Source organism: Dermacentor andersoni, chromosome 8, assembly GCF_023375885.2.
Source record: "Dermacentor andersoni chromosome 8, qqDerAnde1_hic_scaffold, whole genome shotgun sequence".
Classification (NCBI taxonomy): domain Eukaryota; kingdom Metazoa; phylum Arthropoda; class Arachnida; order Ixodida; family Ixodidae; genus Dermacentor; species Dermacentor andersoni.
Window position 1 is genome coordinate 120,824,894 of NC_092821.1, and position 13,709 is coordinate 120,838,602.

At 48.5% G+C, this 13,709-nt stretch overlaps 1 protein-coding gene across 1 annotated transcript in view; it reads left to right on the forward strand.

The window, feature by feature from the left end:
- Positions 1-13,709, forward strand: part of LOC126529426 (chitotriosidase-1-like) — a 50,880-nt gene that overhangs the window by 31,490 nt on the left and 5,681 nt on the right. The window lies entirely within an intron of this gene.

Below are 13,709 nucleotides of genomic sequence, written 5' to 3' on the forward strand. Positions count from 1 at the left end.
GAAATGCGAAAATACCCGTGTACTTAGATTTAGGTGCACGTTAAAGAACCCTAGGTGGTCAAAATTTCCGGAGTCCTCCACTACGGCGTGCCTCATAATCAGAAAGTGGTTTTGGCACGTAAAACCCCATAATTTAATTTTTTTTTTGACAGATTCTCCGAGAATCTCCTGTTCATCGTCGTCTTCTGCGCATGGAGCAGGAAGGCGGCAGCCATCGCACCCAGATATCGAAGCATTGTCACGTTTTCTGCGAGTTTTGTGTAGAGGTTCTGAACTGCAACAAGAAGTCACTGAGCGGAGCGTCACTGAGTCACTGAGTCAACGAGAGTCACTGAGCACTACAAAACGACATCTCGAACTGCTCCTTCACGAATGTCACCTATCACTAACTTAAGGCTGATGAAAGTGCGGAAGCATACCAGCTTTTCAAGTTGGTTCTTATTGCCGACCGCTATGTTACGAACGTGAAGAAACCCATTTGTATCTGCGTGTACAGCGACAACGTAAACGTCTCCTCGTGTTTTCTGGGGTAGAAACGCTCTTTGATTGGTGTAGACGCAGAAATGGCGGTGCAACGTCTTTCGGTGAGTTAGAATTTCGATGCGGCATCTTGCTGTCATCCCTATCATCTCGCGGTATTCGAAGTACACTTCATAGACGCTTTAAAGTCATCTAGGCAAAAGTCTAGACGGTTTATCCGAAAAAGTAATAACATTGTCGCGCGCGAGCTGGCTGGAAGGCTTGCTTTATTCTTTGGAATGTTGATAAGTGTATCAGCGACAACTCTGTTTCACTTATGAAAACGGGATTTGATATGCTAGGTAAGCTTCCTTTAATGCATTTCGTGCTCTTAGCTGTGCGCATGCCTGACGAATTCTTCCAACAGACCGGAGCACAGGTTACGCATTCCCCGTTGACATTGAAGTCCTGTTGTATTCTGTGCCCCATGAAGCGTTGTCTACTGCTGTTCGGACGTGTATTGAATGAACGGGGATGCTTCTTTTCAAAATGCTGTTAGTATATGTGTGGACAACTTTTTTAGCTTTACTTAAGACCTACCTGAAGGACATTTTTATCTCGTTTGATAACCGGTTGTCTTTCTATAAGAAGGGCATATGCATGGGATCGTGTGTAGCACCTTTATTCTGTCACATTTTCTTGTCGTAAACACGATAAAACTCTCGACAGCAGCTTTCGTGGTACGCGTGTGCTTAAATGGTTCAGATATGTTGATAATCTCGTAATTGTGATGGATCGAGGATGTGCTTTTAACTCTTTTGAGACTGAAAATGTTTTAGGTGATGTTAAACTTCACGGCAAAGGACTGTTCTTTTGCCTTTTGAACTCCGCCTTGACAATGTCCTCTAGTTTTTTTAATTTAGGCCTTATGTTTTCCAAGGACCAGGTTTGCTGGTGCTATTCACCGTGCCCTGAAAACTGAGAACTTTTGTCTCACGAGTCCGCGCACTCTAAGCTCTTGAAAAGAGCTACTGCTACACTCTGCTCGGGGTCAGCGCTCGAGAGGTCTTGCGAACACAAGATGCAAGTCAGTTTCGACAGGCACTTAATTATGCTTGCAGAGAGCCCGCAGACCTCAATCGGTTCTGATGTCAGTGGCCGAATCCCAGCAGCAGAAGCTGCAAAAGCGGGCGCACAAGGCGATCGAGGCAACAGTCGTTGAGCGGAGTGGCCAAAGGCAGGAAGTCGTGCCTCACCTGCACAAGATGAACCGCAACCCCCCCCCCCCCCCAAAAGAAAGAAGAAAAAGAAAGTGGCGAATAGTAGCGGAATGTCTCTCGTGTCCTCCAATCCCAACAGGCTGGCCCAGCTGTGTCCTCCCATAATGGAGAGCTTGAAGATAGGCTGCCTAGTAAAATACGTGAATCCTTACGTGCGATGCGCCATCGGGAGGGGTTCATGAAGTCCCCCTGTCGTGTGGACAGTCCAATGTACGGCAAGCTCGCTGCTGCGTCAATGATCGAATGAGGGAGCACGTCACTAAGTTGAGAAGGGCTTGACTGCGCAATTTTCAGCGCACTGTAAAGGGCCACTCCGGTCAGCCGAGACTTCATGACGCGAAAGTCCTGGGCAGAAGAAAAGAAAAAAAAACGCCACTTGAGCTATTAAAATTGATTTACAGAAACGAAAGAAAAAGAAAGTAGTGCTTGCGTCAGTCAGACTTATGTTTTGCACAACGTGGAGCGTACTTCTTTTAGATCTTTCAAATCATCTTGCTGGTTCTGATAATCGCCCTCCGTGGTTTTAGTTTGCCCGATGGGGCTCGTGCGCCAGCGTGTATACTGCATCTCGCTGGCTTTCGAACAAAGTTGTTAGTAGCACCTGTGACGTGTGTATGGGCGTTTTTGCTGATTGTGCCTTCGCGCTTCAATATGTCGTTAAGATGCAGCTGGCCTGGCAATGCCTGTGAAGGGTTACAAAATATTGCTATTGTTCCTATTGTCATAATTTGTAGATTTCACCCAGTTTGCGATATTGCTCTATGTATGTATCTCCGTGCCTAACCCCTTTCCCGCCAAGTAGTCGGGTCGCTAGGTGGTCCATGGCCGAATGGCTAGAGCGTTGGGCTGCTGAGCTGAGGGAACCGCGTTCAAATCTAACCGTTGGACTACCTCGGCTCTCTAGTTATGTATCACTTTGTATGTGCTGCGCTTCAATGAACCTTTTTGACGCCAAATTCGATCATAGGATATGTGCTACTGGCTATGTGCGGCTCTTATATAAGCTTCTTTGACGCCTGCTTGGGTCACTGGTTGCATGTCAATGTGGATGTGCCGCCTTTCATAACAATCATTATGAAAAACATTACATCAGTAATTACACACCAACCATAAGGGAGATTGCTAATTGCGTTAAACGCACGAATCACCTCTAAAGGATGGATACACCGCCAGCCAATATTTATGGGCGTGAGCGCTATTATTCTAGGCTATAATGTTTCCTTCTACGGGGACCCCTGCGGTATTCTTAGCGCCTTACTATTAACGCGATATGTTGAAGGGCCCCGTGTCGCAGAAAATCTGGTGTCGGCGTCGGCGGAGTTGTCCGTGAGCGAAAATTTTCGTATATAATTAGGTATATCTATGTACCACGCCTTGCTATATGACATGCGTTATATACAGGCTACATTGCCACACCATTCTATCATCAAAGTTGCTCATACGTACCTCGGCAAAGCTTTGAGAACGACAGCCCACAAACAAATGTCATGGAACAAAACACCGACAGCGCATGCCTTTTGAGTTAAATCTTCTCGAACTTAAATATTAAAAGTACGAAACAATAACAGAAACCTGAAACTGATGTAACTTCTCTAGCGCGGCTGTGCACTATCTCCGGGATCGGCCCATACAAGAGGCCGCGTTTCTACCAGAAAGCTCGTGCATGGCATTCGCCGCCAGAGGGAGAGAGAGAGACGTTTAATGATACGAAATGCAGAGAGGTTGGCCTAAGGTATATTCCTCTAGCCAGCTACTCGGCGTTGGGGGAAGGGGAAGAGGGAAAGAAAGAGGGAAGAAAGAGGCGCATGATGGGTGACGATGACGAGAGAAGGGAGATGTAGAACATATGGCAAGCAATTTGGCATGCTGAAAGCCTACAGCGTTTTCCAGTAAACATTACGGTTACATAAACTGCAATTGCCGGGAAGCGTGCGAAGCAGTCAGGGATCTTTGGCTGCTATCGTGTTCTTCTATTAAAGGTGAAGCCTAAGCGTCCCCCAAATTTTTTAGTGACCCGCTTCATTTTCCTCGACTTCGGCCTTTTGCTGGCCCTGATGACGTCGCACCGCCGTTGTTACCGGCAACGGCCACTCGGCTACAGGGCGCTATAGTAGACAGTGAGCTCTAGTTCTGTCTTCGTCGTCACGTCGGCGCCTGTTCGGCAGTAGGCAACAATTCAATAATGCTAGTGTACACGAAGGTACCTATATTTCTGTTGTGAATGCGAGTAGCATTCTAGGATACGCCACGCATTTTCCGTTATCTGTCTGTCTATCTGCTTTCCGTGTGTCTCCAAGTGGTTGACCCAACCCACGCTAGCTTGGGGTAGTCCATAGTCTACAGGGAAGATAATAGTCGTTGCGCGTACCCAACTGACCAAGTTGTCTGTTCCCCAATTGGCTATTCCGAAACTACCCAGTGAGCCAAGTTGCCGTGGCCCGGGAAGTGCGTGAAACATCCTAAGAATGCTAACTGCATTAAGTACATCTTTATCCCCATTTGTGGGTATGTGCCGTTCTCTGAATCATCATCATCATCATCATCGCAATAATCATCATCACCAGCAGTGCGTGGCCTCGGGCTCCAGGCGCAAACTGCTCGTGAAAGGCAAAGAAGAACAGTAGCCCGATCGAGAGGTAACCATGCAACTCGCGTCGCCGCCCGAATCGTCGTCCGCGTGGCCTTCGGAGCTGAGCAGCTCCGACTGCGGGTGCGAGTTCGAGCTCTCGGAGGAACCGCGGCTGGAAGCGCTGGACGGCAGTGGCGCGACCGTAGCCGGCGACGGGCAGCTGGACGGCCGCCGAGCCCTATCGAGCCGCGGTGGCGACATCGGCTCCGTCACCTGGGCAGTCGAAGTCTCCGAAGTTTCGGTGGCGTCCCAGCAGGACCTGACTCGAGCTCAGCGCTTCGTGGCAGTCTACGTTGCGCCCCTGTGGGGCCGCAGGATGGCCGCTCTCAGGAGGAAGGTGCGCTTCTTGCGAAAATTGTCAGTATAGGGTTGATTTGCTGAGTAACTTGGGTTCGTTGTTTGAGGTCGGTCGAGTGGATAGCTGGCTGGCGGTCTGAACGACTTTGTTGGATTCACCGAGTAGCTTGCTTCCTTGTACGATTGACTGACTGGTTGGTTGAGTGAATATTTGATATAGGCCTGACTGAGTGATTGTTGTATTCGCCAATCGATGGCTGATTCACATATTGACTGAATGATTGTTTGACTTACTGGTAGATAGACTCCCTCTCTCACTCACTCACTCATTCACTTAGTAATTGTTTATTTTTTGGCTGTTTGACTGATTCACTGACTGACTGACCAATACGCCGACTGTTTCACTGACTGATTGTGTTATCTTGATTCGTAGGTACTGGTTCAGGCGTTGTAGAAAAAAAATGGCTGTGGCTTAGCTAAGGTTAAGCCCAGGATGCGAAGCATACTAGCCTTTATTTTAGTTGTTGAACCACTGTTTAGCCTGGTGAACTGCTGTTGCTTGGCTATATTTGGTTCGGCTAGACGAAGAAACAACTCATGCGTTACTCTGCTTCGCCTTCAAGAGTGGAACGCGATAGCGTTCCCGTCGACCCGCCAAGGGGTGTAAGACAATGGGCTACGGCGCAGCGACTACGCGCCCCGCATTGGACGCGGTGAGCGTCGAGCAACGCAGCGTTCGGCGCGGCAACGAAATGTGCGCCTGAGCAAGCGACGCACGCCTGAGCCTTAGAAACAGCTCGTTTCTAAGGCAACACCGCATTCACTAGAGGCGCTTTTGTACCGCTTTGAAGCATCGTACTCGTGGCTCAGTGGTAGCGTCTCCGTCTCACACCCCGGAGACCCTGGTTCGATTCCCACCCAGCCCATCTTGCAAGAGTTGAGCCAAAGCCACCTAGAAAATCAGTCTTTGTAGCACGCCGCAACCTTCGCTTCTCATTCCAACGAGCAGCTCTGTCTCCAGGAGGCATCTCACCTCGTGAGTGTCTAGCAGAGGCAAGCGCAGCTGCTTATATACCGCCGCGACGCCGCGAGCGACGGCGCGAGTTGGAGCCCCGTTTCTCCTCTGTCGTGACGTCACGGTGTCACGTGGTATTGAAGGCGACACCGCCGCGCCTGAGGAGCTGGGTTGAGCTCTCGTAATATGCTTCGCATAAAAGGCTTGGGGTTTTATTCTGAAGAGTCCATAGTAACCTCTTACGTGGCCACACTGGCAAGGCAACGCCGCATAGCTGAGCACATGCCGACATCAAGGAAACCTTTGTCTCGCTCAGAACCACTTGACCATTACCTACTTGTGTCTCAGGTTCCACTACGGCTTGCTGGCGCACGGCGTCAAGAGCGCTCCCAAAGGGGGCGCTGTGATCTCTCAACGTTCGGCCATTCCTGAAGGGTTCAACGCCTTCGTTAGGGCGAATTTACCCAATTTTTCTTAATTGTTTTGGATACCACACTCAGCTATACTATAAATAAGCTTGCTACAATGAAGGACAAAAAGCTATTTATTAAAAATCCCTACAGTAAGTTATGCGAAACACTTCAGCTAACTCTCGCACGTTATAAATGAAAACGAAACACAAGCTAGTATTATATTAGGGAACATAGTAAGCAAAGTTCCTTTTCATGGCGCACAGAATTTCCTTCGCCAGTTGATTGTCAACGTTCAGTATTAAATAGCAGTCACTCCTTCCGGCAATCTTGATTGACTTGCCGCCTCGGAAAGCTACTTCTGAAGAAACGAAATGGCGGACGCTACGCAAAAGAAAATAGAAAACAACGGCACACCGGAATTATCTCTTCAAGTACGTATGAAAAATCGGACCACCCAGTCTCGCAATCAAGTTAGTAATGTTCGCTTACGTTTACTCTTGCACTCATCAACTATTTTAAGTAAAATTTCATGTCCTTCTTCGTTCACCGTTTAATGTCGTCTCTCAATAGACATGCTTCATAATGTCCATTCCGAGCACTGGCGTGCATTCTTTTTCAGATGAGGCCATTGCAAAATATTCTCTGAACTCGTTCAGTTTCTCAACAATCTCTGAGCGCTGGCCTACTGTTACAGCCCTTCCAACGTTGAACTGGTGGCCTACGTTTATTTTTTATTGCGATACCAATTATATGGACACTCCAGGCGCATTTATGCCGTCGGCGTCGCCGTGAGGTTCCGTATAAAGCCAAAGGGCAATGAAATCGTCGCCGCGAGGCGTATGCTGTATGTGCGAGTGAAAGCGTTCGAAGGTGAGCGGATGATCGCGGCTCAATCTCGCGCACGCAAGGGAGGGAAGCAGGGAGGAAGCGCGCCATCTTCCGTCGCGCGCAATGCTTCGGCAGGAGGGTTGGCATGGGGGCGAAACGTTCTACTCGAAAGCCACGTTCTTGAAAGCCACCGCGCGCTGTGTTTCCACGGCTTAGTTCGCGCTGATACGATACGCAGCACGAAGTTCAATTCGCTCACTGCTGCTGCCGCGCTTACTCGCTCCAGCGTTTTGAGAAAGTTTCCACGGTCATCGAGTGAGATGCGCTCATGTTTGCTTGTGCCGCGTGACACCGTGCTTGTCAATTTAGTTAGTGTGCCTGTTTACAAGTTTATACGGCCGGTAAAGCTAATATCCTTACTTCCTATAGCTGTCCACTAATTTGTTATCGAAATCGATGGTTCGCCTTTCGGGCAAAACTTCGATTTTTTTTATCTTCCTCATTTGTACTACAAAACAGTATGTCACCAGGTTGCTTTTTCTTTGCCGAACAAAAGTTCAACTTGAATGGCTAGTCCTTACGGTTGCCCCGTTCAGAAGACTGTCTCGCTGCCACTCGTTGCACATATACACTGCGATTTCTTCTAGTGTCATGTCAAGCAGACCATCGTGTTGATAGTGTCTCTAAATGACAGGACTTGTAAGGAAGTGATATCTGGTCAGACTGATGCAGTTCACTGTTATATATTTACAGCAGGCACTCTTCTCTAGCTCTCATTTTGCAGTTTCGGCTGCTCTTCCAGCGGCTCTAAGCGAGGTGAGCTGCGAAACAGAGTGTGGCGAAGGGTTTCCCATTACAACGTTGCTTAAAGTTTCCGTACTGCGCCGGCTCCTACTTCCGAATGCGGCCGACTCGGCGGGTGTTCTCACGTGATCCCTCACGCCACGTCACGCCGACTGCAGCGCCAGTATTTTCATGTGGTAAAGCTCGTCATCACACAGCCGCCGCGTCGTCGCGTGCAGTGCTCGCCGCTGTGGCTGTACACTGGCGCCGCGTGCGCCGCCATCGTGATGGCCACGTCGTTCCTGCTCGCGCCTTCGGCCCACGACCATGGGTTGGCGCCTCGGTCGGCGGCCCCCCTGCTTCGGCTGGACGGCGGCGTGCGCTCGAGGCTCGGGGACGATGAGCACCCAGCACAGGGGAGCGGCGGGCGCCCGGGGCACGAAGGGGGGGCGGTCGCCAGCGCCGACAACAGCGAAGAGCAGCCGCTGGACGGCGGGGAAGACTCCTACTGCCAGACGAAGCTCGTGCAGGTAAAGACTTGAGCATTAGGTCAAAGCAGCGGCTGGTGTCAACGTTGCGAGATTACTCGGGCATTTTTTCAAACTTCAAGCGTGGCTCCATTTTTCCCGCCAACACGGCATACTCCTTAGCAGGCGACACGTTATGCAGCCCGTAACAGGGAAGGGTTACGCACACCAGGGCCTCCGAGATTCGGCAATGCGGCCACCAAATCCCGGAGGCCATGCGCGCACAACGGTATTAAACAACTAGGGCAGTAATCTCTAAGCGTTGAGTGGCATCTATGGGGTTCTTCCTCTAAAATTTTTCTTAAAGCAAACAAGTGCACCTAGGTAGCGTAACGCAACCGTCAAGCAAATAACCACCTCATTTAACGCGCTTCTTGGTGAGAGAAGAACCCGCGCTGGCCACGAGGCGCTGCGGCAGCTTGAATGTCTTTACTAAAACGTGTTGGCGCCGTCCGGCATGGAGGCCACGAAGACTGCTCGGCACATTTAACGATAACAGAGGAGTGTCTGTACTGACGCTTGCTTAGGCCGACGCGCCCAGCCTAGTTCTCTTCATGGCCGTACGGGTCGCGGGGATCGCATGCGACGCTACGTTCGAGCACGTCAGTGCCTCCAGACAGGTCAGAAGCTGGACACACGTGCTTCAAAAAATTAACCGTGAATTTGCCGATCCGAAATCGTAGCACGTATTTCTGTAAACTGTGTCCACCGCTCGCTAGGCTGTGTGTTACGGCACTGCTGTTGGATCGCGAAGTTTCGGCGCTGGTTTCCTATGGCATAACGCCGTTCTATAGCACTTACCTGACTATGGAGATGGATGTGTCGATCGTTTCAGCGATGGTGTATAGATGAGACGGAACACCGGTACCGACTGCCTGGTTAAATGGTAACGCAATAGTCACACAAGGGCAACAATTGATACAGATTCAGTGATGAAATAACAAGTGACTAGACGCTGTCGATAGTTAGGACGTTACGGGTTGACGTGTAGTAGTGGCGTAGCGCTACCAAGAATGCTTATGTAAACGAAAGTGTCGCCGCCGGGCTGCAGCACAGTTGCTTTTGATTACCTCGTGCTTAATTAAGGAAACCTAATGCTGATAAGTGTTCCTTTGGCTCAAAGAAACTGTTTCCTTTTCTACCTATGTTCGCTCAATTCTCTTCCACACCTTCCTAGATGCCTACACTTCACCCGCTTTTCTTGCCTTGTCTTTCTTTCACTGTGCGTTGGTGGAAGAGAGCGGAGGAACTTCTTTGGCTTTCCTGAGCGATCAACTCTGCCTGTCCCTGCATTCCAACTTCTATTCCTAGATTGTCAAACGGAATACATTGATTTTCGAGATACTCGTGACATCGTAGCGATGTTCCCGCGCTTGATTCACGACTTGGTTCCGGCTTTTCGTAAGACGCAGCCGAAACAACAGAACAAATATATGAGCAGTTATTAGAACGCTTAGAATGCGTGGCACTAAATGGGCACGCGGTAATGGGCCGGCGGCGACGATGTCAATCACCTGCGGGAGCTGTGAGCCACATCTATCGCTGGACAACAACATGATTGGGTTGTCGGTTTGTCGGGCTTGCGTGCAAGTCTGCGCATGCATTAGTTCCGTCAATGTCGAATGAACAGTCGTTCATAACGATAGCTTATTTGAAATGTGCTGACACGACATACTTGAACGAGCTTGTTTAAGCTTGTGGAAGGGTTGAAAGGAAGTTCCGGCAGCAGGCCGGCGTTTTCACTTTTCTCATTCGACAAAGAGAGAAAAAGACGCGGACTATAAAAGGGTACCTTGGGTGCACCTGAGGCCAAACACAAGTACATACAAGGCACGGAAGCTGAAACGCAATCAATAATAAAAAGTAATACCGTAACACGTCCAAAAACACTAACAAAAAATAAAAATCTAGCGGGTATCTTCATTAAGAAATAGTTTTTCGGCAGGAAACTATATTGTGCGTCCGAAAATCAAGACGGAATTTGTTCGTCCAGACGTAGTTTAATTAAAAACAACTCTCTCTAATAACAATTGGCCTTTCCTGTCTATCTGTTCTTATTGTGGTCCTTTGGTTCGCGCGGAACTGAAGTAATTTACTTTGTCTTCACGCCAAGGAGCTCGAGGAGTCGTGGAACGCGAGCGAGCTCGAGTTCCTTGCTCCGCGGCTGGTCCGCAACGGTTCCCGCGCCGTGCTCTGCTTCTACGACCGCCATGCGCACCGGCTGCCGCCGCCTTACTCGTACTTCCCGCGACAGATGGCGCTGCGGTACTGCACGCACGCCGTGTACCACGCCCCGTTCGCGCTGCACGACGGGCGGCTGGCGTATCGGAACCCGGGTTTCGACAGGTGCGTCGCTGCCACTGTGATTGCTTTTATTTTATTGCGATTATGCGGACACTCAAGGCGCATTTCTGCCGTCGCCGTCGCCGTGATGTCCCGTATAAAGTCCAACGGCGATAACGTCATCGCCGCGTGCCGTATGCTGCATGTGCGAGCGAAAGCGTGCCAGAGTGAGCCGACGATGGTGGCTCAATCTAGCGCGTGCAAGGGAGGAAAGCGGGGAGGAAGCCCGCCGTCCTCCAACGCGCGCAAGGCACGGGGGGAGAGGCGGAAGGAGGGGGCCGTTCTACTCCGGCGGTTGCTGCGTATGGTGAGGCCGCGCGGGTCCTATCTAGAAAACAATCTGCGAGGGGGACAGAGTGCTGATAGCTTCGTGTGCGCTGTGTTCTCGCCGCTTAGTTCGCGTTGATGCGAGGGGTAGCACGAAGGTCAATTCGCTCGCTGCTGCTGCCACGCTTTCTCACTCCAGCGTTTTCACAGCGAGTGTACGTGGTCAACGAGTGAGATGCGCTCGCGTTTGCTGGTGCGCGCTGGCACCATGGTTGGTAATTTAGTCAGTAAACGAATGCTTACAACTTTATACGACCGACAAAACTACTATCCATGCTTCGTATAGATGTCTACTAATTTGCTGTCGCAATTGATGCTCCGCCTTTTGTGCGAAACTGCGAATTTTTTCTTAGAACTATGCTTTATGTTTTATGATTTAACTATGATTTACTTCCACGGAATTTGGCGTGGGGTTGGTTTCTCGACGAGAGTGTATAACGTTTAGGCATTGGCGCATCACACCACGCCAACATGACTCGTGCCGAACCCCGGGTGAGTAGCCAATGAGAGAGTTCTTTCAAGAAAACAGCTCGCGTCTGTGCATCGGGTGCGTGGTAATGAACCCCAGTCAGTCAACATTATTCAGCACTCGGTACTACTGAGAAATGATATTGGATTGTTTGCTGGTTATCTTCGTCTTCGAGTCGCAGGACGATTTAAGGTTCACGTGAGGATTATCCGGGTACAATGGGCTAACCATTAGTCTTTCTCGGAGACACAAAGCCTTTCTTTGTTCCCGGTTAGATTGAATAACCTGCTGCAATGGAAATATCTTATGGGAGAGAGCTACACAATTACGGTACGCTCGAGTAACTGTACACCCAGGTGAGTGCGCAGCTTGGCGAAAGCGTTTAAGCAGGACCGCAAAGCAGAGCCTATTATTCTTTTTTTCAATAATTTTTCTCAAACGACTATTCATTTAAAAGGCGTTAATCAAGAACGTGATATAAGACCGGACGGGCACTTGGCGGGGCGCATACCCTGGTCAGCTTTCTAGGGAAAAAATATACTTTCACAGTACTTCCTGGTAATGTGAGCAGCATGTTCTGTGATGGCCCTTGAGTGTGTTGCGATATATGGTGGCTGGTACACTGAATGTCAGTAGTTAGTATGTCTGGTGATTGCATCCTTGCTTCACGGCCTCTGTTATTCTGAGTTGAAACAGTTTATCAGAATAATTGTGCGTGTTTGTGTCATTTCGCGCACTGCAACAAATGCCGCCAAAGAAACGCGAAAAAAGAAAGACATTCTCACCTGCCTGGCTTCTCACCTATACGAGCTTTCGTGAAAGCTGGCTCCACCGCTGCACTGCTCATTATGCGGAGAAGCTAAATACATTGTATGTGTCTGCTGCTTGCGCATGGGGGACTGCACTGGTTAAACTCGATCTTTGATGAAAGCAGCCTTCTACTCTGTTGGAGTAGTACTAAGGGGGAGCGCTATCTATGTATGTCCGCGTTGAAATGATCACGTGACCATGAGGAAACGATACGTGCGGTGTCGTAGATGTCTTTTCGGTTTCAATTACTGGAAACTTTAGCTCCTGGCTGACTAGCTCCTGGCTGACTCTGACTTTACTATTTAAATAAATCTTATTCGAACGCAAAGATAGTCTCATTAGAAAGCTCTTGAATCAAATTGAGTGAAATTTGTTGCGTTGAGCAAAAAAGGCATAGTTTGGCTGATTTTCAAGAACCGCAATTTGGATATGCTATCGTGAACAATAAAAGATCTTAAAACGGGTAAGGCAAGCAAGAAAGAAAAGCTAAAAATAAAGAAAAGCGAAGTTTACATTGCACCACGTCATCGCGAAAAACATTTCATAAACGATTTCGTAAACTTTGTCTGTTCGATCGGCAGAAGTGAAGGAAGATGGAATCTTTGCTTTTTCTTAAACAAAAAGCATCATATACTTTTTTTACTGGTTACGTAAAGGTGATGCGTTTTTCGGTTACTTTAGCAAAATTCACATTCTCAAATTACTAGTGTACTTCGGAGTGCTGCAATATATAAATATCGTTCGGTTTAGATGCTTGAACATTCATGGAGGTTTGTGATATCGTTTCCTGAAATGTTATTTAGAAAGATATCAGGTTGATATTTCAAAAGGACTTCTTCTTGGGCATGTCGGTGCTTACATTTCCTAAGTATATTTGATTGTGGCGCGAAATTCATTTCGTGAGAAGGGACAGGAAAAAGACTGAAGCGCCACTGTCTTCCTTTTTCTGTTCCTTCTTCACGAAATTTATTTCGCGCCACAATCAAGTATACCAAGGAAGTGAACTTGATGCTTCGTTTCTTTTTGAAAATCTCACGATTTTCAGCATATCTTGTCAAAAGATACATGTGCGTATTGTATTTACTGATTTGTAACACACGTTTATTTTCCGGTGACGTTCTCTGAAATGTGACGTGCGTGTTTTATGTAGGATCGATACGTTAGCTTGTGCTCAAATCTGATTCGCCCCCCCCCCCTTCATCAACTGTAGCCACTTCAGAGTTACAAATATTTTTCTACGTCAATACAAATCGCCATTTCTTTCCCATATTATGAAAATCAGGTAAGGTAAAAATAAAGGGCGTTACATTCAAACATTCTTTTTTTACCTATGAAAATCAGTGTAGGCGTTATCATCGGGTGCATTGCAGTTCTTGTTGTTGTTGTTGTTGTTGTTGTTGTTGTTGTTGTTGCCACGAAAATGCGGGTTCGCCTTACAATCAAGGGTGCGATCGAATAGCGTAAATAAAGGTTTATGAATGAATGAATGAATGTTTTTATTCGTCCCAAAGTGTGTTCTTAGTTCAGCG